Genomic DNA, 27,979 nt, shown 5'->3' with positions numbered 1-27,979 from the left:
TCCTCGATAGATGGCGTTGGGATCGAAATAGATCGCGCTATGGTTTCGTTACATTCATTTGGTTGGGTATCGGCCGAGCGCTTCGGTACTATCGTAGAAAAAGTGTATTATCAGTCGTATGATTATTTGTCTGTAGTGGTCCTGCTGTTTCGTATATTCTAAATTGGTTTCGTTGTATTTGTCAATTAATAAGTTTATTTGTTGGGTTTTCCTGGTTTTTTGGTTAAACTATTTAACGTAGGTTTAGTTTGATATCGATTATTAGTAGTTACTGTAGTTAGTTTTTTTAATAAAATTGTAAGTCTAATTTATAAATTAATTAGATTAGATTTAAGTCGTTTCTTTAAATTATTTAGTTTAAGCTTGGTTATTATAGCATAGAGGATAGGTTGTAATATAGTTTCTTTTTTAATTGTTATAAATTCGTAATTCGTAGCTTTCTTTAGTTTTTTCAATGCCCTAAGTGAGTATACATCTATTAAATTCAAACGCAGAGCTCATTATGTTGATTTTTGAAGAGTTCCCTGGAATATCTTCCACATCTCATTTTTGAAGAGATCCCGCGAGATCGGGAACTATGTGGTTAAAACCAAAAATTTGCCGGAAGTCACTATTCCACGCGAACGAAGTCGCGGGCTATAAACAAATAAAACTGACCTACGAAACAAAAAACGTCCATGAAACCCGAGAAACGAAATCGCATGTTCAGCAGTTGCAGACGATAAACCACAATAATTTTCATGTTATAATGTACATACAATTTTGCCATAGCAATGTTTGGACCAAACTAGGTTCCAATTACTTTGTACCAAGCCACTAATGGAAACTAAGCTTTACTACATGTCGCACGACACGTGCTTCCTTGTGTAAGCGAATTATTTTGTACCGAGGCAGACGGTCTTTTAAAATAATTGGAATTTGCTACGTAATACCGTAGCCACTAGCACAGCACTACTTACTACGTTGAAGTTCACTAACAAGAAGATAATTATGTTAACATTTCTATCTTCAGGTTAAATAATGCTGATTGCAATTAGTATCAATTTTACAGCAATTCAGAGCTAGCTCTATTAATCTACTTTCCGAAATTGGCACTGTTGAGGGTGAGGATTCACCCTTTTGATAACAACCGTGTAATTGTCAGATTTCACCCTCTGACCATCCCTAACGACTTGCGAGAATAGTCTGTAAGTCTCGTTTTACAAATTCGACTAATTGGTCAATAAGTAATAAAAGGATTAATGAAAGAATATTTCTAAATTATTGGTCGAAAGTTTTGTTTTGAAATGGCATTTGTTGCTTTACTAAATATTTTAGATCACTTTGTAGCCTTTGTGACATTACTGCTATTGGAGTAAGATAACGTGCATGACTTATACAGCGATAATAACGGCATATAAAATTAAAAAGTACCGCGCTGCACGGTGACTGGCGGTGACGTTTACAGGGACTTTGACAAATTAATGTGAGAACGGAAATTAACATGAGTTATGATTAAACTAAATACATACAATGTAAACTCATAAAGTACAGTTACATCTTTGTGAGGCGTTTTATTTTTCACAGTTGTACCGTAGTCGCCTTATTATTTTTGAGTAAAAGGGGTGTCATGTTTTTGACTTCAGACTTTACTGGTATACTCTGGCCTCGCTGTTTGCTCACGTCTGGGGTGAGCATTTTCCTCATCGCTAAGATGTTCTTTGTTTTTAATCCTTTTCGTTCACCGCAGTGCTGGCTACTGATAATTAAGTTGCTCCTTTTAAGACCTTGCTTTGATTTTTTCCATAAAGTAATTGGATCATCAGACTAATACCCTCAAAGAGAAAAAAATATGAAAGCTCTTGACTTGTTGGAAATGAAAGCTCTTGAGTTCTTAGTAAATTATTTAATATTCCTGGTTTTTCCAAAGCCATAGTAAGACTTCTTATTAACGTAATTGATCTTACCGATACCTTAGTGGTGCTAATTTTATCGTTAATTATACTCATATTTTAGTGATAATTTACTTATGCCTAGTAATATTTTGTATACCATAGAGATGTTTTGTAAAGCTAAAGAAACTGGCGAAAGTTTCATAATGGACGAAGACGGAGTGCTCACCTACCTACTGCCTCACCTACTGCTTGGTGCTGGTGCTTTGGTAGGTTCCTGTTTCTGAAGGGGCGGGAGGAAACGCCCGCTCCGTCTCGAAAAGCAAGGAGTAGAGACGCGGTGGTTTTTAGTCAGTGAGAGTCTGACTCTCTTTCTCGCCGTGCCCAGGGCGGGTGATTTTCCTCCCTCAAAAAAAGTTGCTTAGTTTGGTTTCGAGCTAATCGCAATAAGTTAGTGTGTCCCGACTCGGTGCAGAAGTTAGAGCGGGTAGTTTTTAGTCAGTAAGAGTCCTCACCTCGCCCAGGGTGCAGAAGGAGTTTAGGATATGGGGATCCCTCGTCAATTTGGTCGGATATTATGAAAACGATAATTTCTTAAAAAAATTAGAGCGTCTTAACCTGTAGCCCTAGCAGGCCGTGTGAGATTATGCTGTGTGGTAAAGTAACGAAGTTGAGGCATCCCGGTAGATCGCAGTAAAAGCAACGGCCTTTTCAATTTTAGCTTATTTATATCTATCTAACAGTACAATGCAGGAATGTAGTTATTCCATTTTGCAGTTAATCATTGTAAGTACAAGTATTCAAATGACTTAAACCCACAATTCGAATTCTTAGTATCTGATACCTGTGGCTAATAAATGAACAAATTGTATACCATTGTAAGTACGTTTTCTTAAGGCAGTCAGAATAGTTTGATGTTCAAGTCTGACTTAATGACGTGTTAATGGGATTCAATATCAACTACTTTTTACTATATTCTTGATACTTAGTACCGTTTCACCCCAACGCATAAGCAAAGTACGTTAAACCATTCCTCCTACATTTGATCTCTCTTCGGTCGTGTGGGATTGCAGTTACGTCGGATTATGAGAACGAGGGAATACATAACGTTGTTTTTGTGCGCTGTTGGCTTCTATCCCTATGCAAGACAGAATATTGTAACACCGTAGTAGAATATTGTTGTATCTTTATGAATTTTTTTTACGGAACCTAATGTTCTTGTGTTAAGCCCTAGGTTGCAGGTAAAGCGCTAAAACCGCAGCGGTTTTGAACCGCGTGAGTTTGTAAAACAAGAAAATTTGTTTAAGCGCCAATTCTATAAGTATAATTTTATAGCACTTATAGTAATAATACTATAAGTGCTATAAAATTATGATTTATGAAAAAACTATAAAAGTTCGTTCGCTAAAACAACGTACGTTTAATCAGTATTTACGAAAAAGGACAGACAGGGACTTGCTAACCCACTAACCGGGTACCCCAAAATGTGTCGCTTAAATCAGAGCAATGTGGGGTACGGAGACGTGTTTGGCTAAAAAGGGTGAAGTTACCCTAGACTTTCTACTTTTATTACTTTCATACTGCATCGCGGGTGCTGGGCTTTCACCCTTAAAGCAAAGGGGCACTGGTTTTTCAATTCTACCTCGGGGTGTATGCAAGCCAGACATTAAACTTGTTCTTTACGTGATTGTTCTTAAGATAACCCCGAAATAGGGAACAGCCATTGCAACCTGAACTATTCAGTTGCGTTTTCTCACGTTTATACCCCCCGTTCCCTTTTTATCTTTTATACAATTTTTTATTTTTTAAGAATCAGGTCATATAACCCTGAGATGATACCCCTATTCTCCCATGTTGTATTGTTGTAATTGGATTCAATAGGCTTAATTTCCAGTTAGATTAGCTTTCGTAATGACAAATAGAAGTCTGGAGGCCAATTTTTGTTTTTATACGTAACGTACGGTACGTACGGTTGCATAAATTCCTTCAAACTGCGTAAAAACAATTGGAACACCGCTATAAATGATAAGTAATAAATTTCAATTACTACTCCAAGCAAAAATAAGTGTCTTACAGAAAGCCATTTAAGTGTTGGAGAGCCATGCTTCGGCACGAATGGACCGGCTCGACCGGAGTGATACCACGGCCTCATAGAAAAGCGACGTGTACAACGCTTGCGTTGTGTTTCGTTGTGTGAGTGGAGGCCCAATTATCCCCCTTCCCAATCTCCCGATTCCCGAACAACAACCCTTAAATTCCTAACTCCCAAAAAGCCGGCAACGCACTTGTAACGCCTCTGGTGTTTCAAGTGTCCATGGGCGGTGGCGATTGCTTACCATCAGGTAATACGTCTGCTCGATTACCGGCTTGTTTCATAAAAAAAGCCACTAATTTTGCGTTGCGTTTAGATCTGAGATCTTTTACTTAACAGTTTGTACTTAACGATTAGGTGGCTATATTATTGGTTATCTATTGAAATTTCTTTAAAAACACAAATAAAAGCTACGATTGAAATCTCCATCTGCAAAAGTTCAATAATCCAGTGTTTGATAATTTTGATGACATATACTCTTAAAAGCTTGTGTCCAAAAATGACACCTCCGTCACACCACCCTACCGAGAACTAACAGTCTTCTACGTGTTCGGTTGAAAATTGTGAAGGAAATATATCAATATAAGTTAAAATAAACCACCTGAAAAAAGATAACGGTAATCTTTGTGATCCATTAATCTGGATGTAGAAAAACACTAGTCACCTTGCGCACTTTTGATTTCGTACGAATCCTATTGCACCGGTGCCGGTGGCGGAGCGGCCCGTTCTAAATGACTACTCGTTAGAGTGGCCACAATCGCACGAGTTCTTATTTGAAGGCGTACTTACTCAAGCGTCAGCGAGTAAAAAAACTTGTTCATTGAATACTGCAGAAAAAGCTGACGCTTTTAGAGGCATGAAACTTTTGTATGTGGATGAGGTAAATATCTTGTAAAAAGGGATACATCTATGAGCAATTAATATTGTTTTTCGAATTTTGTACACCGCTCAAATTGCCTAATTTGACTTGATGGCGTAGTATTTGTAAAACGTAGTCAATATTTTTTTTTTGGGTACCATCTGATGTCAGGCTTAGAAAAAAAAAGCTGTAAAGTACTTGACTATTTATGAGTAATCTACATATTATCTATCAATTGAAAAAGTTTCGGGAACGGACGCGTGACTGTAGACACGCCCTCACAGGTTGGTGCCGCGTCGCTCTTGGTCGCTAAACACGGAGAAGCCAATACTTTTCTCCGCATCTTGACACCTTATGAATCACAAACAATTCAGAGTAGGTTTCTGTTATCATTTTATCTTTCCTGGAAATTTGCCTTTCAAAATCCGGATGCGAAGTTTTTTTTACTAAGATGCATGCTCTTGTGTTGACATTAGCCAGTTGACAGATGGAGAGTCATGTTTGTGCAGTCCTGTACTGTACTGTACGAGCGAAATGACGACGTGCCGGTTGCTTCCGTGCCGCACGGTGCAGAGCATCAAGACTCGATGTTTATGAACGTAAGCAATGTTGGTGTGAGTGGTAGTGTGTCACGCTGGACGTGGGTCTCTGCGCGTCGTCGTGTCGTGTTGCGGTACAGTGAGAGTGGCATGGCAGCAACATCGTGTCGCGGTTAGGGCGAGCGCGGTCGATGAGCCCGACGCAGAGGGCAGCACGGAGCCGCCGCGGGGGGCGCTCCCGCGGCCCCCGCGCCCTTTTCACTACCCCGTCTGCTTGCGCACTCTGTATAGCCGCGCCGCGCGCTCACTAATGCGTCATATCGCCATCGAAGCTAACGCGCTTTCTGCCGCTCTATAACTATAGTTCGCGCGCGCCATGTGAACTTATGTGTTGACTTATGTAGAGACATGAGACGCGTCGGCGTGGTCGGGAAGCTTGATTTCGACTTCATAATGACTTTTGCCGTTATGGCCAGTGACTTTGGTGCCTGTGAGCTGAGAGACAATATAGTGGTACACGCGGTGGGCGCACGTGCTCTCCTCTGCTTCCTAAAACTGAGTAAGTTTGAGACAGTTTATTTTAAAGTGTGACTGGATTACTGACGTCGATTCGCCGCTAAGTCGGTACAGTGCGCGTTATTTTCGCAGCGCACAACGGACCGCGGCGCCGGCCGCCCGGAATGCGGCCTCCGCCCCACCGCGCGTTGTCGGCGCCGAACGCGCCGCGCGTAGCGTAATAAATAAAGGCGGGGCGCGGCTGCGTGCGCGCGCACCCTCCCGCGCTCTCCTCGCCCTCGGGTCATTGACTCCCGTCCGCCACCGCCGCTGCCGCCGACGCTGCCGAAGACAACAATTTTCGGAAGCGGTATCGCGCTCTTGGCCCCAGCGAGGTTCACCGGCCCGCGGAAACTCCAATGTCAATGCCGATGGATAGGCGTAGTACGTAGTAGAGAAGCGATCAGCGCCTCGAAACGACATTTTCATCATTTACTTTCACGCTGCTATGCAGCTATTGACCCCAAGGCTGCACCTGGTGCTCTTGACAACACCACCCCTAAACAAGCTAACCCCATCCGAATTCTATAGAATAATGTATTTTACTTTCACAAAACCGGTTACAGAAATAGCCGACCGTCCGTTTATTTCCTGTGGACTACTCGATTTGCTTGTTTCACGTTGCTGAGGAATATTAGATTTTTTTCTCATTTCCCTGTAGATAAGCATTTGGCCCGACGTCTTGTTTTTGTTGTGCTCAAGCCACATCATGTTGTCTCTTTCACTCATACGTTTTTAGGTTGGTACCTATTTGCTATTGTTCGATTGTTAATAGTAGCTCTAGCGGTTACCTAACTAGGTACTACCGAATTTCTATAATTTAATTGGAATTTAGAAGGCTGATCGATAATATCCACAATTACAACACCCAATAGGAAAATACTTAATGGGGCAAACCATGGCCACATGGATAAACAATTTTCAAAGTTTAACGGACAATAATACACTTTAATCATCGACAGACTCCGTTATTTTATCAGCATTGGAAGTTTCGTGGAACGCTAAAAATAAATCTTGAACTTCCCGGTTGAATGGCGTCGCCGGCGCGGCAGAGCGCGGGGAGTGGCAGGCAGCCATTGCCCTCGCCTGGTTTGTTTACAACTTAGGCTTTAAGACCGACGTGATCCTATTTGCACCCTGTGCATTTCATCATAGGGTGCATATTCGTCCGTGATAAACAGCGAGTGTGCGACCCCTGCGCCCGCGCCATCTGCGTGCACGCACACGATTAAAATAAACTGCTAACGATAGATAGCTAGAGCGTAAAAAGGAGCGTCGGACCCGTCGCCAGGTGCAACGCTACCCTCGTTTGCAGTTTACAAAGGTGCGCCTAGTGTTAGGTCAGTTATTACCACGAGTTTTGCGGCCGAAGACCCCGTGGCCTCGTGCCAATGACCAGCCCGCCTCGTCGGGCCTCTCGATCCAACGGCTAACTTCGTTAGATCCACGTGGTACTCATTACGGATTTATGATAGCATTAATATATTCCAAAAACATGTCCTCTCGGATATATCCACAACTTCAAGATTTGGTTTTCAATTGCCTTCTTTCGAAGGACGCCATTTTTAGAAAATAGTTTTGGGCTTTACAACTAAGTTAATAATTGAACGATGCTGACTCAGTAGTCCAAAAAAATTCACCTTTACTTGAATTCATTTATATTCATTCAGTCAAAACTTTTCTATTGGTAGTATGGATATTCTTCTGTATAAGTACAATCCAAGTTTACTTACGACCACCACTTGCTTTCGCGCAACAACTCAACTTTCCAAACATTGCAAGGATTTTGTTACCTCCTCAAACACTTCACATCACATGCCCTTTTCGCCATGTGTAGCAAAACAAAAACGTATACATGGGGGCGGTTGTGAAGGATCTTCAACAAGTTGCGGGGCTGGGAAACGTGCGCGCGCACCCTCGGGAGTTGAGACGGATATATTTATTTATGTCTCTCGTTCTTACATAAATACAAGCAATGTGGTTAAATAATACATTATGTACTGTCCTATGTTCGTTACTGGTATAGTGACAGTTATATAATGTGAATCTAACAATAACTAGTAAATGATTAAAAATTCCTAATGTCACTTATAACTACCCATTCCACTTGGTACTATTTCGGGGTTTCAATTGATTTTTACCTTATATCTTATGATTGAAAAGAGATAGAAGAACGTTATGTAACAATATCGGATCGAAAATTGTTTGGTGTAAACTATATTGTATACCGAATCTATCGAGTTGTCGTCGACACTATTAAAGAGACAAGTTAACTGACTTGGTTTATGTATTGTTCTTTTTAATAATATGGTTTGCAGCGGTAAGATGTGTAGAATACTGTAAGCGGGACTCATTAGTTGTGCGAACGCAGGCCTCGTGCGAAGTGGAGTGCAACGGAGCCATTGCTGCCGCAATGAGCGGGACACGCAACGCGCGGTATGCGAAGAAAGCTCATCTCAAACACATCGTAACCTAATAGTGAATTCATACGTCGCAATTATTAATTATTGATTTGCTGTCTACGAGTACATCCATAACAAAATATTTTCCCACACATGCTGCCTCATATTCAACAAATCCTAACAATTGAATTGAAATATTGTGAGGTCAATTAAATACATATAAACTGGCCATGATCTTGAAGAACTCTTGCGTAGCGTAACGGTTTTTCGTAATGATAATCAGTAAATTCGACTTACTTAACTTGAAAAAATTGACATTGATTAATCAATAATGTTTTTACTAAAATAGTCAATGATCAAAATTATCCAAAAAATGCAAAAACAATGATTTGGAGTATACTGGACTCTACTTTAGACTACCTTACCGAGAAATGTATAAGAAATATCAGTAATGTAGTATGCAGACGTTACAATGAGTGCATTAAATCATGGCCATCGTATGAATCGTCCGCGTGCACTGCACCGCACAGTATGCTCAATATCGCACATAGCGCATTTGGAAAGCTATTATTCACGTCCACGCTTCATTGAGTCACAATGCTCTTCTCCTTGTATTAGTATTTTAGAGATATAGTACCAAGTATGTATGTATACGATATACAACAAAATAATTCGGTCTTTTACTAACAGTGTAAAACACTAACTAAATTGAGATCCAAAGAGGCTTAAATACTATACCGCCATGTTGAACTGTCTACACAAATTCCCGCTAAGGACATTGCCAGTTGGTAACAGTTTAGTTTAAAAACAGAAATTCCAAATACCCCGATTGTACTACACTCCCATTAAAGCTGTTACTAGACTCACATAGCTCACGGCCAAGAACATTTTAAGATAGATTAGACTATTCAGGTTGTTAACGGGACTTTACTACAAAACCTGTCTGCTACGCTCGTCACACGCTGTTGTTTTAACATCTAGAAAGTCAGCTGACGAATATACGAGTACAGAACATTTTATGGCCTAAAATATTGATTTTTAAGCGAAGTTTCAGCTAACATAGAAACAGGGTTAAAATTTGAGATTATCTTAGAACCAATTAGAAATATTTGTTAGAATCTTTGTAGCCTTCAAAAACTCTTATAAGGTTATCTGTTTATAGTTTTTACACTACGTGTGATATTTCGTAGTCTAATAAGCGTAGTACAGAACTCGTGGTACGGCGCATACAAATATGATGACTCACTTGGCCAGCTAATCACCAATGCAGTATTTCGTCTGGTGCGTAATTTCACTTTCGAAACTACTTCAGACTACTCTCATTATTTTTACATTAATTTGTAACAAATGTAGACTTATAAACTTGTTATGTTGTTATAAATAACTTGGTTAGTAAACATTCACTAGTGTCAGTTCAAAACGGTCACAATTATTATCGGAGCGACGACCGCGGAGTTGATAGAATTGCAAGCGATGCAGGATGTGACGTAATCGTTTCGACAATTAACTACCTACGTAATCGTAGTCTAAGACTGCGTTGGAAAACTTAATCTCACTAGTTTGGGCTTTGAAATCTAACAGAGAGCAGAAGCTAAACTTGGAACAGGGGTAGATGCTCTGGAATAACCCATAGGATACAATTTGTCTAGAAGCTGGTCTAAAGATATATTCTTTTTCTAATACAAAAACCATATTTTTCCGGAAACCAACCATCCTTTTCTTAAACTCCTATTACAACAGCTGCTCCTATTACGAACATTTGAAAATCAATACAAGTTGTGTAAACTTACAAATTACACAAATATTCTTCAAAATTCAATTCGTAGACATATCTGTCGGAAACTGTAAATCACAAAATAAGACAGTCCGAGTCCTTGAATTGTTTATTTAAATGGAGGCATACATATGGAACTAACCTAAAACTCCAAATTTAAGCTTCAGCACAGTAATATACTGAATTTCATTTGAATATTTAATAGTATGGTATAGCGTCCTACCTAAATGTCTACCTAATCATTGATGTATTTATGTTCTTCAAAAGAGATAAAAAGTGTAATATAAAACTACAAAATTCTTCAAATCCCTAAACTTCCAAAAATCGACATTGTTAAGCTTGTTTGAAGTGTTAACAGGAACGTATAACTTGACAATACTGACACTGAGTGGTACACTTGAAATGTCAAGTTACGTGACTTGGAATTGTATGATTGAATTTGAATGAATAACTTTGAATGCGTAACCGGTCATCCGGTGGATCACTGTAGTTTCTAATTTGCAGCCGCTTAGGATGCGAACGATCGATTTGACATTCAGAATACTAAACAACAGCCAATATTATACAATAGAAAATTATTTTTTAGTGTCCAATGTTGTTCGAAAAGTATTTAGGACCTTGAAAAACTACGCTTTAGTCAGAAGTGTGTTGGTGCGCTAAGATTTTCGCTCCGGTCCGGAAATCTGGGGTCTCAAAAAAAGACAATGTCGGTCACGCGACGTGCCGTTACATCAAGTAGAGCGACGCTGCACGCATTTAGCATTAACATAACTAACGTGACCGTGAATACGCCATGTTCGATGTCTAGCCGAAGTAGCCGACGATTCTAAATCTTCTTTCGGGCGACGGTACGCGTCAGAGGCGTTGACTTCTCAATGATTAATTACTAAATGAATTTGGCTAGTTATAGATACATATGTACATATAGCAGGTATGTAGCGAGCTTGGTTTAATGAATTAATTCTGTCAATTGAAACGAATGTGTCGAGGTCGCCAACATCCGCTTTGTTAATTAATTAATTGCCTAAAGTAGTAGCTTGACACCTCCCGTGCCCGTCCCGGTCTGGCCATACACGACACATGTAGCCATAGTAAACATTTCGTTATAACATAATATAGCAGCTGCAGTCTGACTATATTGTCTAGGAGTTCAATTAAATTTTATGCCTTCGACGGTGAGCTTATGAGTCATTGAATTGTATCTTATTGGCTGGATACCTACTTACCGAGCTTCTCGAAATCGTGTAATATTTGTCTCAGCAACCTAGAATTCAAAAGTGTCTCTAGAGTGTTATTAACTTTGTAATGCGTAACACATTTCAAAGCCTCTCTCCTCCATTATCCAGTAATATTTCATTAAATGCTTTTAAAAATAAACTTGGGATAGAACATAGAGGCGTGATTGGTGCCCGATTAGAACGCTCAAAAGAGCTTCGACATAAAGGGATAACTTTGTTGAAGTCGGCGGCGTTGTGGGGTGAGACAGGGTGAACCTCCCTTTTTTTACTCGGCAGCGCGCAGGTAGTCGCTGCGCCTTTGTTCAAAGTTACCCTAAGCCGATGCCATAAGCGGACTGGAAATTGTGCAATACATTCCTCGCTTTGTATGAACACCAAAAATAACATTCGTTTTACTTTTAAGGAGTTTTTTCGAAATTATGTCAAACTTTTGTTAATAATACTTTGTGACTACCTTCCTGTTACCGTTCGTAAAGTATTATTTAATATTACTTAATAAGGATTATAAACGTGTTTGAGGAAATTTTGATTTAGAGTAAACCACCCGAGAAAAACATATTGTGACAAAAAGAGAAGTTTAAAAAACATTATTGTAGATTTTAACGTAACTTTGTCGTTTTGTTGGGACATTCAAATTCATTCAGGTAAAGACGCCCCGTGGTTTCGGGGGCCTGCGCGTTATCTGTGATACCGCGATGGCGTCTATAATAGGGGCGCATCGCCAAACATATGCCAGACCTCATACTTACAAAATAGGGATCAGTGGTTAGAAATGTCATAAGTTCACCATTTTTGTGTTATCGTTTGTTATTAATATTAATATTGTATTAAACACATGAATTTAAAGTTGGTTTTTGTTTGTACACAGGTACTGGCTGAACAAAAAATGTGGCGAAAGAACATGACGTGCTTCTCAGCACTGGGGACTTAAAATGTTTTGGATTATTCCGGTAAGTAAAGGACGTCTTCACGAAATGAAAATAAAATAATAACTAAAACAAAAACTTTACTGATAACGATAATTTTGAAAAATAAAATTGTTTGTAAACGATTTAATTCTAACATTATTAAAGAATACAGTACCATGTCCAACAGCGAAGCAACTAAATTCACAAATTCCACAGTCGAAATTATGGGCGAGGCTGCGCTTCGCGGCGGCCGTTGCTTTAGTAAATCTTGGATATCTGCCAACTCAGTTACTATAACGTAGAATAAGTCGCAGTATGATACTGGTTTTGTTCTCAACAGTTTTGTACGTTACATTTTAACAAACGCAATTATAACGGAACAGTAACGTGGGTCGGGTAAAGGAGCACAGTCTCCGCGCGCATATGGTCCGAGCACCTGTGTACTGTGACTTTGTCGCGGATGCAATACTGTATTTTGCGAACGCGTGTGATCAACGTGTACACCAGGGCTAATAAACTCCAGTGGAATTAATACGCCATGTGTAGTGAGAAACGTAGACCGCGAGTGTTGTAATTTTTTGGAAGCTTCTAGAAACGTTTTAAATAAATAACGGTGAGTCTCTTATCGCTGCACAATCTGCACATGTATCATAAATTCCGAAGTGTTAAAAGTTTTCATAATAATAATGTAAAGTCACGTCGAAAAAGTTAGAAACGGCTTCCATTAATTTTCTGTCACACTCCCTGCCTGCCATACTGAACGTGTTAATTTGCGAAATGTCGGAACTCTAATCAACCTCTCGCCCCTCTGGTAATTTTAGGCTAATGGCAAGTAGGTGTCGAAAATTCAGCGATCAATTTCCAGTTTCAGTAACGTGCGGGTAATGTTCTCAGTTGGGGGTAAATTCTCTAATAGCTGCGGTTGAATACAATACACAAGCCACATATACATATCATACTACATATTGTACGTTTGAGGGTGACGTCCTCTCGGTACGCTCTGCGGTATCGCTGTCATAACAAACATATTGTTATTATTGGTTATCGCTAGTGACGTAATATGCTTATTTGAATCATTATTTTGTGGCCATCAAACAATTATTTATCGCTCTTTAGTGTAACGGATTTCAACAATACAGGATATTTTGCTGGTAATGGTTGCCAGTTGCCACGTTATGCACTGCTAAAAAATGTGAATAAACCTTTTGTAGGAACTTGGACATAGTTCAAATATATGTGAGACGGTATATCCTGTACCTGCTTAGTCTTAGTCTTGTTCAGTTCCTTATTTTGCAATGAAGAAATGACATCCCGAAAGTCCAACTCCTGTTCTATTGGACAATTTAAAAAAAAATCTTCCATCTGCATCGTGTGTGCGCGAAAACGATGAAGTTCTCTTTAAAATATAAACCATAGAAATGGAATTACATATAAAGACCTGTAGTTCTGTTATGCTTCAGATTATGGTATTTTTATTTATACTCGTAGATATATTTGTGTGGTGCCCGTTTCCTTAAAGTATTACGTAATGTAATATTGGATTCTCTGTTCTCGTATACCTTGATTTGTGAAACCTAAAAAATAGTTCGTTCACGTAGGATAAAAAATATCCTATCATCCAAGTCAGCTCACACTTATAATATTAGTGATTCCATGTAGTTAGACATTCCTTTATAACTATTGCTTTACCAGGAAGTTGAATCTATTATTACGTAACTTAAATGTTCGCTAATGCCTTCACTAAGCCGTGATAAGAATATAGTTGATTTGGTGCATATCGGTATTTGTTATTAATATTTATCCACAATAAACTAATATCAACCGCACAAGTAAATATTTTCTTTGATAAACAATATAAACTACTTATATTATAGTAGGTAATATAAATCGGATAAGGTCACTCGGGTGAGTGTAAGAATCATTCAATTCAGTTCATTATCAAAATCAGCAAGGTCATGATCACTAGTGATGTACAAATTACTAATCGAATCAATTGAATGTGACTCGCTATCGAATGAGTGTTTATCGTTCGGCATTATACGAGTCAATGTTCAGCACTCGAATTATTTTCTTGTACACTAGATAGTTATTCAAATGTTTAGTAGAACAAATATGTGTTTGGCGTCGTTTCGTTGCTCTTATCAAATACTTTGTACAGTTTGTTTTCCGTTTTATATCACTAGGTCAAATAAGATACATAAACCTGCAGTTAACGTTACATCCGAGTCGCCTTTTTCAACGGCATCACAGTATTATTAATTTATAAATTGAATATTTTAACAAACTGAAGTAATTTAACTGTAATTATTCATTAGTTTGCCCAACTCTAAAAAAGCAATAGGTAATTTCAATAAAGATAACGTGGTGTTTTATCGTTTGCTATTATCTCAAATGTCAAACAGATTTTTTAAGTTTAATTTTGCAAATGTGTTGACATTTTTGTTATAGTTAAAGGGAGAAAAATTGCTGAAAACGATGTTTTGCAAACTAAATAATGTTTTTGTAAGTATTGTATCTTCAGTCTGTTCGTCTGGTCTGTAGGCAAGTGAGGTTTAATGTCTTGTAATGTCGGATTTGGAGGTATGCCAAGAATGGCGCCTCGCACGTCTCTTATCACATGGTACAAATAGTGAGCGGTGACTACGATGATGCGCCAGAGCGCTACCGTTAATTATACATTGACGATGCTCTTTATATCAAATGCTATTAGGTACTGTTATCCCATTCTAGTTAGGTTGAATGAAAATCTAATCTATCTTTATCTTTAATTAACTAAATGAAAGAAATATGAATTAGTTCGCAACAACTTTAGCCGTGTGTCCTGTATAAAACTGAGCTAATCTTTGCTCAGTAGCCTACATTGCAATGAAAAATTAAAAGCCTCGTTTGCATTATAAAGTTGTTGGTTACTTAATCTAGATTCTGGCCGTCACAGGACCCGTTGCGTAGCTCCCCCATAATTAGTCCAATTAGCGCGCCTCCTCTTAGGTACTTTAATTTGAAGTTGGGATGCCTTAGAAATATGAGCGAGTGGTTTTTACATTTAAGTCCAGTAATTTTCGTAATAACTGTTGAGATCAAAGTAAACAAAATTAGGATATTTCGTAACCAGTTGTAAATATAATATAGTTATTTTTTCCTCACTTTAGTTCCTGACGTTGTGAGATAACAGAAAAAGGATGTACAATATGAAATGTAATATTGTCACTATAAAAGTGCAGGCTTACGAGCGAGATAGTGGGACTATTCTACAAAGCCATTATTAGTAACATTATTTAAGTGGAGGTTATAGAGTTTTCTTTATTGTATATTGTAATTTTCGTTTTGGAAACAGTGTACCTATTTAAATAACTGTCAGGGGCGCGGGTATTAAAAAAGTTTTTAAAAGATCGATACAAACTATTATCGGTCGCAAACGGTACCGTTTATTGATGACGAGGATATGAATGCAGTCAGTACTCAACACAGGTTTTACGAGTTTCTCTAGTTCCTAGAAACTATCTAATAAAAATGCAATAACGTAGTAAATACATAGTGAGATTTCTGTTAACGGTCCCGGTATCAGCTCCGATGCCCTGTGTCGATGATAAATCGACCCCTTATAATCGCGTTGCAATAACAATGCAAAAGCCAGCTGCGAACTTGAATGGCGTCGTTGGTTGTAAAAGTTGGGGAAAAAATGCGTGGCGGAGTGGCGTTGAACTCGCGTCGGCAAATGCACCGGGCCGTTAGCTTTATCCGAGGTCAGGCAGGTACCGCGCAGTATTGTGTCGACTCGTGTCGTGCGCTTTACTAACTAATATATGCACAACTTCTCAGCTGACTGCTTTACTGTTAACGACTACTAATTTCGGTCGGTTTACATTCCATTTGTTTTTCTCAGCGTGCTCCGTTCGATGTGTATCATCACCATTATTATAGCGGTTGACTTGACTTGCTCTAGTAATTAGAATCATTACCGTGTCAGCGTATTTGTAGTGAGAATGACTGTGTAGTTAGGTTAGGTTAGTTTTTATACTATGTCTGAGTCTGGCTAAAAGGTTCAACCTACTTTTGTCTGTGGGTTTTATGGTACCAGAACAACAGCAAGGCGTTTATCCAAACCTAACCCCTTAATTAAATCCTATCTAGGCGACTGGCCTGGTGTTTGGAAGCCTATTGTGTAACCCTCAAATTTAATAGCGCACAAAATTACCTCCAACCCTTCCGTTGCTACCAAGCTCCATACAGTCAATCAGAGACACTGCACCGTCGCCCACTGTTCTGTTGCCTGCGACATTGTTTGCTTTCAGCTTGTTTCAACTTCGCAGCTCAATTTGTATCTCGTATTCCAATGCGTACAACTCTATTATTCTCCAGAAACAATAGAATTTTGAAATAGTGTTTTCGAACTACGAATTTCCAGTTGATTTTTAACATTGTAACATCATTGAATCGTTTTTAAAAGTGAAAACATTATTTTATTTAACAATAGATTAAATACACGTAGCATTAATAGCGATTAATAAATATATAGTGTCTCAAATAGTAATAATCATGATTTACGTAAGAACAATAATACGAGAACATAATTTTTAGAAATTACTGGTGAAAGCGTCCCCCACACACGAGGAAAGAAACACGCATGCGCTGTACGATCGATTCGTAAATAACGCCAGCTCTTCCAATTTTCGCGAACACTGTCTTAACCTTCAGGAAATTACAATGAGTAGTAACTATAGGTATGTATGGGCCTACCTACGCAGTACACGGGTATATGCCAGCTATGTATATAGAGAAAATAAAGTTTAATAAGTTATTAAATAGTTACATGCCATGAATATAATGCGACAGATTTGAATTACGAGACAGTGTACACAAGTACACACATCTCGAATTAAGATTACAATATGTACATTGTGCAGATAATACTTGAACTCGATCAGGCTTTTAGTAACCTCTAAAAAATTGGCCAGAAATTGCACGTACAAAAACGTTTTCAATTAAATTTGGGAATGCGAAGTGGGTAGTATAAAAATGACCGACACGGCAGACCAAATGTTAGCTTTTTAATTTGCATAGCTGCCACGTATCAACAGGTAAGTATTTGGATATTTGGGGTGCAAACTAAAAATATGAAAGGGTGCAAAGCGTGTGACTCGCTCCGCGCGCGGGTGAGGGTGTGAGGCGAGAGCTTGCGGGTGTTAAGCTGACAACGTCCGCACCGCAGGCAGGGGTGACCACCGATAATTAAATCCCATCCGATATCCACTCGCTCATCCCATCGGTCCACTAATCTTCTTAAAACAATTAACGTCATTACCAACGTGCAGGCTTTAGAGTATTAGTCTTTATACAATGTTTTTATTTAGTTACTAACATATTTTCATACCTAATAAAGGGCGATACTAACTGATTCGATCTTATTACTATTCTGGTTAAGTTATCTAGATACTACATTGAAGTTATCTAATGAAGCTGCATATCGACTTACATATCACGTCCTTGGACTAACGTCACCCATCCGCAGACAGACCGCGACAAGCGTAACTTAAGCCAGACGGAGAACGATCAATTCGCATTGTTTCTATGTAGAGGTATAAAGCAGACACGCCCTTTAGAAATTTAATATAAATTCATATTAAAATTCTTCTTTCCAGGCAATACTTTCCAGGCATTGCCTCCTCTAATATCATTCGATTAGTCTTCCTATTTTTGAGCTATATTTTCCGATTTTATTAAGTGAAATGCGTTTTGATGAAATTATCGCGGCGTTCCTTCTACGAATATTCAATGAACCGATTTATACGGTTAAAGCGTCTGGAAACGGGAAACGGCAGACGCAATCTGCAGACTACCATCTACTACTTAGCCGACTTTGTTATTTATTGATTCGTGAACGCAGACGATTTTGTCATGTTTTGTGTATTTGATTCCTTGATATATTCGAAACATCAACATAAATTGAATAATGATCGTGAATTGGATTTGAATGATAAAACAATATGTAACGCATTTTTAACATTAAGTATCTTCGCAGCTTCTTATTATACTATTTCGTGCGACAATATTTCGTGGAATACGTCCGATTTCCATATTTGTCAAGGATAGGCATACATACATAAAATACGTAATGCAATGTTATGTTTTTTTTCACTACTCTAGCATCAGTTGGCACTTATTTAAAAACAATAATTAAGTTTGTTGGTTTTGTTACATAGAGTGTTTCCTTGTTTTAGGAAAGTAAATGGAGGGGTAACATCAATCTCCCCTCACGCCCGCAAGCGTGTTGGGGTCAGTAAGCTAATTTCCCGTTGGGAACAAAAAGGCTTTGGTACACGTTGTGTGACTGCTTGCATACGTCACTATTGGTGTCGCGAACAGAGTATGTTTTGGGCTGCCCCTAGCGCTCCCATGAATATCTGGGAGTCGGCCCCGTGTGAACCGAGTGTATTTGAAAGGGTCACACCGCATCTAGACATACACTCCATTTATTTACTTTGCAAATTCACACTGTTCCCTATAGATGACGCTTGAGTGTAGTAAAATGGGAAGTAATAAATATTTCTGTTTGTTTGTGCAGGTACAAAGACGAGCAACCACCATGACAGACAACGGGTGACATACAATCGTCATATTCGGTAAGTTTTAATTGAACACTATTATGATTGGTTTTCGTAGTTAGTTATTTATATTGTAGTTGCTCAAAGCGAACGTTTATGTACTGCTCGTGTTCTATATAAATATCTCTGTGAAAAAGTTTATTATCGTGTATTTATGTAATTATGTTGCTCTGCTGCTCTGCAATTATATTTAATTGTTATCGATGTTAACTAGTTGGTTTCCGCCATCTTTCTAGAATTGGGATCAAACAATTTCTCTGTTGTTACAGATCTTGTATCGAGAGTAACGGCAGCATCGTCAGTTGAAGGAGTCATGGCGTGAAGCGGGGATCAAAGGAAACAAAATGGCGACCTGACCTTAAATATTAAAAGGTAAATTTCAATTCCTCTTCTATCTCTTTGATTTATTATTTATACTATACTAGAATAAGAGTATATTTAAGGATATAAATTGCATAGCGATTATTGTGTTCGCAGCGACTTTGTATTGTGCGAAAGCGAAGTTTTTATAGGCTTCAACGCGAAGTGTAATGAATGATGTGTGTGACGTTGCATGGGAACGGTCATGGGAAGATTGTGATTTGAGATCGTCTGGGACGCTCTTACTGCGCGCTATTATTATGTTGCTTACATTTGTTTAATGCAGCCCGGGGGTCTATCCCCTCGATTCCGAGATACTATTCAATTCAATCTTTTGTAAACTTTTTCTTGTAGGTTAACGTAAATTATTTAAAGCTGCAATTTTGGCATTTCTTTATGTTTGCGTCATTGATTAGTCTATTGAGACTAATAGTATAATAAAAAAGCGTTTGGATTTTAGTGGGAATTGACTTTTGTGCAAGTACGCAACTACTTGATCAATAACATTTTTATGGTGGTGTTTTTGCCCAGATACCAAAGTCAATGTAACAAAGTTCTGAAAAATCAGAGCTTTGATAACATGCAGTTATTCTTATAGGTTTATTCTAAAATAAATAAATATCAGAATATAGAATAAAATATAGAAGAATGGCAAAAATCTCCCTTTGAGAAAATACGTATAAGATAGTACGTAAATTGCGTTGAGATGTTAGAACGGAGCGCAAGCCCTAACACGTCAACCAAGTACAAAATGGCAAGAGCAATGACAGATAAGAATCAGTAACGGTTAGATAAAGTGGGAAATACGCCATGAAATGTCTACTATCTGTGCTATCTAACCTTACTTATCGAACCGTCCGTTATAGTGTTCTGTTAGGATATAAACCAAACGCATTACTAACACAAAATTGTTGAAAATCGGGTTTTACCCACATCAGTTATTACATATTATATCTTGTGGGTTTTGGTTACAATGCTATTGAAATCTGGGTACTAGTTTTAAGATCTCTTATAGTAATCTTCCTATATCGTTAATGTGATTGTGCGGAGTGTGTGTGTGAGTGCGTGCGTGATACTAGGTGAATAAGCTAGCGTAAGTGTATTTGTACTGGAATGAATCACAGAATGCATTGTATGCTACATTTGACAGCCTGCCCTGGAGGCGTAGCTGACATCAGGAAGCTGGGCTGCAGTGCTGATGGTGGTTTTCTCCAGGTAGGTTCAAATGCACATTTAGCTTTCTCAGCTAACTTCGTTTATATGCCTCATACCCATTTTTGTTGACATACTAATTTTTATTATGTTCATTTAACCATTCATCTGTATAAATGTGCGAATTTGTAGCAGCAGCGATAACATTGTTATGTCACTACCATGCACACATATGTATATTTGTTTACAACCGCATTTCTAAAAGGTCATTCCTACCACATTCTTGAAGGCTCGAGTAATTATGTAAATGTATGCATTCAATGCAGTGTAATATTATATTGTTAATTATTTAACAGTTAGCGTTTTCATTCAACGTTAGGCGTTATCTTACAATAACAATGTAAAAATACACTGGCACGCGACATAATTAGACACTATCAATACTACTAACTTTTAAAGTTGTGATCAGATAAAAACACGCTAATTGCGTATTTTCCAACAATACTACAATTAAACTTTTTATTTATGCAAAAGCCGATGCTCGTGGCTCGACATCAATTAGGTGCAGTGAATGCAGCGTGATTTCCCCGTGCCTACAAATATATCATAACAAAGCCGCAATTAACTGAAAAGCGCTTCATTTCGTGTCGATTCATGGTCGAATATTCCATTTCGCGCCGTAAATGCATTCGCCCACTCTATCTCACCAGTTTCAATCATTTAGTGTCAACTTCAAAAAGCCGAGTGCCTTTCGTGAAAATTATATTTCCTGTTTCACTCATGTCGGCTTTTAAAATACATTTTCTCTACGCTGTCTGACATTTTGCTATTCTATTTTCATTTCCGATTATGTTTGTGTGAGTCAACATCAAGCTTGTAACTGCAGCTCGTTTCTGTGAACCAGCTGTTAATGTGAAAATATTGCAACAACTTACTCGAGTCTAACGAGAAAGTGGGCAGGAATAACATTTCTAGCAAGTCATTCCTTGCAACAACACTCACTTACGTTAGGTTCGATTATCACCAGTTTAGTCAACTTTGACTGCGACATAGTTACCTTATCAAGCGTTGGTAGTGACATACAGATTGATGGCCGCCGTGTGTTGTATGATGTAACACTAATCTAATTTATAATACCCGAACAATGTGTGTCTGTTTAATAACATAATTTATCTTGTGTCTATTTTTACGTGGACGTAGTGTAACTTTGCATTTTGCGTCGAAGCGATTGTGGTGTGCTGATAAAATAATTGTTCGTATGATGTAGTATCAAGGTGTTTGCAGTGGCATGTCGTCTTACTTATCTACGCTGCTGGTATTACCCAATTACTAAATAAATTACACAAGTTACCTTTATATTAGTTAAATAGTTTCTTTTCGCGAAAACCGACGATGCCACTACACGCATAAGGAAGATAGGATAGTTAGTGATACATGTTAAGAGCGCTATAAATGCAGAGTTACATGTCTGCTGCAGCAGTTAGCACAGCACGTCGATGGCTTGGTGGTAGCTCTCTGCTGTGTGAAAGACAGGAGTAGTGAGATGTCCTCGACATCACAAATTCTCACTACCTTGTCTTTCATGCGGATTGAGCACGATTCTACAGACGACGTGAACTCTGCCCGAAGATACCTCAAGAGTCTCCCGATTCTCGGCGGTTGTTATAGGTACTACTTATGAATGTTGACTGTAAAATGCCGACCGTACCGAAAATAGCTTGGCCCAATCACTAAATACAAAACTAAACAAAATTCGTTTGACGTAAAACAGCTCCTTAATAAATCTTGTATTGGGGATATCTATTTTTGGTATATCAATGTTGTAATTATACGCATATCGCAGTGGAATCACTCTCTGTCTACTCCAATGTAGCGGCCCAAATATATAAGGAGAAATGATGATAGCATTAATATTTGGCTAGGTCTTTCATTTTATGGTACATCATACTTCAGTATCTTTCTATTCTATTACTGATCTTCCCTTCAAACTTAATCTACATTTAATCTTTCTATTCCGATTTCTTTTTGACGTCAGCTCTTCCATTCGCCTTTCGCCAAGTTAGTCTTCCCTGGATCGATATTAGGTTCTTCTTTTTATCAATTCATATCACAAACTACCATAAAACCTAAGTTAGTCATATCACGAGCTCGTTACCTCATGACAATATAGACTTGGTGCACTCAACGACGCTAATAAAACTGCATCGACAACGCGACGTCTAAAAGGGAAATAAGATATTTAAAATTCCTTTGAACGGAGCGCAGCTAATGGTCCCATTATATTGTTACATAAAATTCCATCTAAGATAATTGCCGGTTATGTAAATAAAAAATCTACGAGAGAACTAATAGAACCTCATTTCCAATAAAATCTTATTTCCTTTGCTCGTCATAAAAATGTGCAAGTAATTTCTTTCAGCGGAATGAATTCAGTTTTCTAAAGAGGATATTAATTTATGAACTATTCCGGTTTTATTCTGAACTTATTTCAGTGTAGTGGTCTTTTAAATGACAAAAAAATCATCATTAAAATTTTATACGCCTTGACGGACGTTTTCTTGAAATCATATCAATCACGATTTCCGAACTCGTAGTTTTGGCAAAATTTATCGAAATAACTCTAACAAATACATAAAGAATTTAGATTTGGGTAAAATACTCCGTATGTACTCCGACTTAAACCTTCTCCGTGTAAGAAGAGCCTTTAGTCAACAGTGGTCACTTATAGGGTGTATGTATTAGTTCAATGATTGGTATTTTATTGGCAGAAAACGACTTTAAAAGTCAATTAAATGTTTATGCATCGACTTGTGATTCTATAATAGAAAGTAAAGGAAGAGAAAATAGTATTTTATTCGATAGCATCACAATGTGAAATTAAATGAATAGGAACAATTCCGTTTAATATCTACTACTAGTACTTACGCTTACATTACTAGCAAAAGTAACAAATTAAAAATCTCTAGCCATTTTTGTTAAAACATTTTTTTTTTACTAACGTTGTTATTATTTTCGTACGTTGTGTTAGTTTTATCGATTACTTCGTGGTGGGTAAACGTTACAAATGATGGCTTGACAGTTAACGGTTCGCTGATGGTTTTTAAACGGTTTTTGTTCGTCTGCCAACAGACTGAGCAGGTAACCGACAAACTGGGGCTTTTACACAATTTCGGGGTTCGATTTTTTATAGGGTTGCAACAATAGCGCAAGGGAAGACAATGTGCTCATTTCCATAACAGAGCACGTTGTCTGTGGGCGAGACCATTCTGTTGAAGTAAAGATACCTTCGTTTAAAAGGTAGCTAAATTTGATAACACAGGAATTTATTAAGCCTTCACCACTGCGTGGTTTGTAATGGAAGTCGCTGATTCATTGGAAGTATGTCGTTCATAAAACCGTTGTGGGTCCCAAAATAGTGCCTTGTGGCAAACCTGAGTCATAGCACCGACATTTCGGCCACATAATAGTTAATGTTATATATACTCTATCGTATCTAGGTTGTCAGTCGGCTTGATTATAACTACACGCATTTGTTGATGAGAATATTTTTACGATACTGTTTGTAGGTAGATTGATATCCGAATGCAACTGCTAGTCAAATCAATATCATAATGTTAGTTACTTAGGTGCATTTTCATTTGCGGCTCCAGAGCGTTTTACTTGATTAAATAACTTATATGTAGCGTATGTTTATGTTCCTTGATTACTTTTTGTAATAAACCCTCTTCATCAGAGAGAGTTGACTTAACTGAGCACCGTATTAATTAAGGAAAGTACACAACTACAGCTTTCGACTGGATTTTTTAATGTAAACAATCTGCTATAATCTTTTTCTACTGGAATTTATCGTTCTACTTTAAAGCATCTCCCTTGAGAGACGTGAACGTTAGCGAGTCTTTTCTAACCTTTGATCTTGTCATTGAATCGTGGTTATTTTTAAATCAAATGCGTTTAAGCTTTAACTTTTCTAGACAAATTTCATTATTATACAAATTAAGATAATGAAAGGAGAGAAAAATTAGTCTCATTTTATTTTCAACGACAGATTTAATTTCTAAAATAATAAGGACGTCGACGACAAATTATAGTTAAATCGAATGCAATCTTTACTTACAATACATAGGTTCATGATAAATGACTTCCTAAAATGAACAGTGTTTACATCATGGATAAGTGATCATCTTTCCATGAAACGATAAAAGATCTTTACCAGAATTTGAAAGCATTTGATTAGTGTCATTGTGTCTTTTTACCGAGTCAACCTTTTCTCAGGTCAGGTCAGGACCTATGTCACACAATACAGTAAAACCGGATTCGGTCCATAAATAATAAAAAGTTCATGGGCAAGATCTATTCGGGATGATAAGTTAACTGTCTCATTCTTGCGATAAAGTCGAGTTATACTGGTACGCATATAAAGCACACGTGGCTATCTCAAAGCCGTGTCTCAATTGTACCAGTTGCTTTTATGTATGACTAGTTGCACAGGTTGTTTTGAACTTGAACCTCCCTTCGAGTACGTTTGAACACCTGTTTGATGATTAGTTGTCCTTTAACCTGTTGCTATACGACATATCGTATGGCCTCATTGGTCGCCGTAGTGTGGCTCCAAATACGAGGCGACAGGTGACATAATTATGTAGATTGGATTGCAGAATTTTAATATTCAGCAGTTTGTGTTTTCGAAGTCCATCGGTAATCGCGTTACGGTCAGAGCTTATTGGTGAAATTTGTTTGTTAATATTGTTTTTCTTAATGCAAATATCGAAATCGGATTCGTTATCGTAGGTACTACTATTTTCACTTGTTAAAGTGGATTATAATAGCGTTATTTGTTGCACATTTTCAATACCTCACTTTATAGCCATTTCATAAATCTGTTTCGCTAGGGATGTTATCGTGCCTAACAAGGGTAAAATCTACGACATCCGCCGTAAAGCGTAGCAAATTTGCTTGCTCGCGCTTTCCGCATCCCTACATCATTACCATAAAAGCTTGCATCCAGGTTGACTACATATATGGAATAAGTTATAAGGCTACACTAGTCAAGAGTAATTTCTTTTAATAATTTGTTCAATATAGTAGAATATTATACAGAAAATAATGGACTAAGCAAAGTTATACTTTATTACCTCTTTGGTTTTGGAAAATTTTAAATTTAAAAAGATCTTTATACCAATTAATCTGTTGTAAACTTTTGTGACGTTTTCTGCGAGCTAGTGGGTCAGAGAAAACACATTTTCTACAAAGCTGATAGGACGGGGACTGAAGAAAAATCCCATTATTTGAACGAACAAAGATCCGATAAAATATAATCCCATCCTATTGGCTGTCGTCGTGTTCTTTTGTTATAGAGCCTCTTGAAGAGTGCAGAATATTTTAATAAAAAGTAATAAAGTGAAGTAAAGATATTATGGAGCTCTTCTAAGAAAAATTGCAATCATGGCTGCAAAAATTCTAATCTACTTTACCGGGATACTTTATAAAATTCTTTGTTAAAATACAAGCTTCTTAGTGAGCTCGTTTTCAAACCAATACTTTAGGTAATACAGATTGATAGATTAGCGCTTACTAAGATTAATCTATTTATCAAAAAGCACTCGATATAAAATAATAATAACTTTTACTAAACCATGTATTAAATAATAGTGAACGAGTATAGGTCATTACTATACTATGAGATTTTCGTTCTATTTGTAAAAAAGGCGTTTCTAGATATACAATAGACATTATGCCATTGCTTGAGCTGACAACCAATATTTACGATGATAACAAGATACAATGTTGAACCTTTGTAATAATATCCACTTAATCACACCAACAGAATTAGGGACCAAAAAAGCTAGACTAGTAACAAACTAGAAATTTCTATTCGAGTTCTTTAATTAAACTTTTCATTCCGGTCTATGTCGCCTCGTCCACAGGTATCCAATAAAATGTAATAAACTTCAAAGGATAGTAAAATATAATTTCGCTGAATGCTAAGATTCATTTAATTAAGTAAAAATTCCGTCTGCATTTTTGCGGTAGCGAGCGCTTCTTGTGGATTTTTGAAATGCCATTAGTTATTGGTCTAGACGCGTTCGAGAAGGTATACATAGTGAGGCACTTCTCTCTGATTTCTTGTTAGTATTTTCAGCCATTCATAAGTACGTATTTACCAGATATCAAGTTAAACAGACTAGACGTACAAAAGGATGAATGAAATAAAATCTGAGAGATCCTACAACACTTTCTTAGTAATAACAAGATTCCTTGCCAGTCGCCTATCTTGATTTTCCTTCGTTCTCCTTGTTAACATGAAGTACTTACTCGTTAAATAGGTTTTCATTAAAATAGTAAGTGGCTCTGAAGCTTTTAAAGTGTTTTAAGCTATTCATATTACACTCAGGCAAGGGATTCATCTTGTAATGGAATTAGGTTGGAAAAATTGCAGACAAGAAAGATTTTCTTTGAAAACCTTTATGGATACCCGCGTAATTGATTTAAAACTGGAAGTAATTGATGTTGGAGGTACATTAAACTATCGGAGTTTATATATCTCACGATCCTTGTCAGTTGATGGAGTGAAAATCAAACACTAAGCAACAACCCTAGCCTCCCTCGAAACTAAAATATCCTAGCTCAACCTACCTTGCTTCTGTACTTGATTTAGATTTTAACCGCAACTGACGGTTGGTTTTCCTTTCCTGAATCGAGTTCACGTCACTCTGTCTTGAGTCTAGAAATACATTACAGCGTTGAAGCTGAAAATAAGTCAAGTCGATCAAGTTTGATTTTTGACTTTGCAGAACATTGATTTAAAATATTTTAGATCATGTGTAGTATTTTTATCTTGCATTTTGTATTCTAGTAAACTGAAGATTTATTGGTATTTGAAGTACATTCAATTTAATTTATATGTTTAAGTTAATAAATATCTATCATAACATTGTCAGTGTTAAGATAATGCTTTGCACTTTGACCGCTGAGAATTTTGATAGATGATTTTAATGAAATGCAGATTTTTTACAGAAAAAGTAAATATAGTCAGTAATTTCTGTTTGTCAGGTTCTTATTCATTAAAATGTACTTTAAACTTGTCTAGTTTTTAAACAAGGTCTCCATGGTTCGAACTGTGCCCGCTTTAATTAACAGAGCCACGCAGTTTGAAAAAGTTTGAGTGGAACACTGCAACGACGAATATTCTAAAAAGTTTGTTTGTGATGTAGGTCAGTGCTACACGGAAAATTTAAACGAATTTCTGAATAAAACCCTCTATCTAGTAAATTTAAAATCTAAAATTGTCTATTTCAATTAAGAACCTGTCGTTACTTGTTTACTGTTGAGATTGCTACCGTCAGTACTTAAATACGAATGAATTTTGTAGTGCAATGGTCACCAATAAAAGCAACTAGGAAAATAAATTCATTTTACACGTACTCCATTCATTCAATAAAAACATTTCAATTAAGCCTATCTGACATCGACACCTCGTTTAATCTGTTTTGACAACTCGTTTTAACCATTGATAAATATCAGCGTAAAATTGAATTGACAACTATTGCAGTTCCAATATTTGTGCAATTAATTTGTGTGTGTTTCGATTTGCGGGAAATTGAGTTGTTTGTTGGATTAAAAAAATATT

General features: G+C 37.5%; 2 long non-coding RNA genes across 7 annotated transcripts in view; one reads left to right on the top strand and one right to left on the bottom strand.

Moving 5' to 3' along the window:
* The first annotated feature begins 5,077 nt into the window (after nt 1-5,077).
* LOC118264107 (uncharacterized) overlaps nt 5,078-27,979 on the top strand; it is a 46,351-nt gene continuing 23,449 nt past the window's right edge. The window contains exons 1-5 of one of the 6 annotated variants that reach the window (XR_007707145.1): nt 5,078-5,920; nt 12,199-12,280; nt 18,801-18,858; nt 19,110-19,212; nt 20,351-20,415. This is a non-coding gene — a long non-coding RNA (uncharacterized LOC118264107). The remainder of the gene's footprint in view (nt 5,921-12,198; nt 12,281-18,800; nt 18,859-19,109; nt 19,213-20,350; nt 20,416-27,979) is intronic. The other 5 variants (XR_004782649.2, XR_007707146.1, XR_007707147.1 and 2 more) reach the window with 5 other exon arrangements.
* The window catches only part of LOC126912428 (uncharacterized), a 20,837-nt gene continuing 18,007 nt past the window's right edge, over nt 25,150-27,979 (bottom strand). The window contains exon 2 of the long non-coding RNA XR_007707149.1: nt 25,150-27,697. This is a non-coding gene — a long non-coding RNA (uncharacterized LOC126912428). The remainder of the gene's footprint in view (nt 27,698-27,979) is intronic.

Source organism: Spodoptera frugiperda, chromosome 25, assembly GCF_023101765.2.
Source record: "Spodoptera frugiperda isolate SF20-4 chromosome 25, AGI-APGP_CSIRO_Sfru_2.0, whole genome shotgun sequence".
NCBI lineage: Eukaryota > Metazoa > Arthropoda > Insecta > Lepidoptera > Noctuidae > Spodoptera > Spodoptera frugiperda.
The sequence above is the reverse complement of the archived record's forward strand: the minus strand, read 5'-3'. Positions and strand labels throughout refer to the sequence as shown.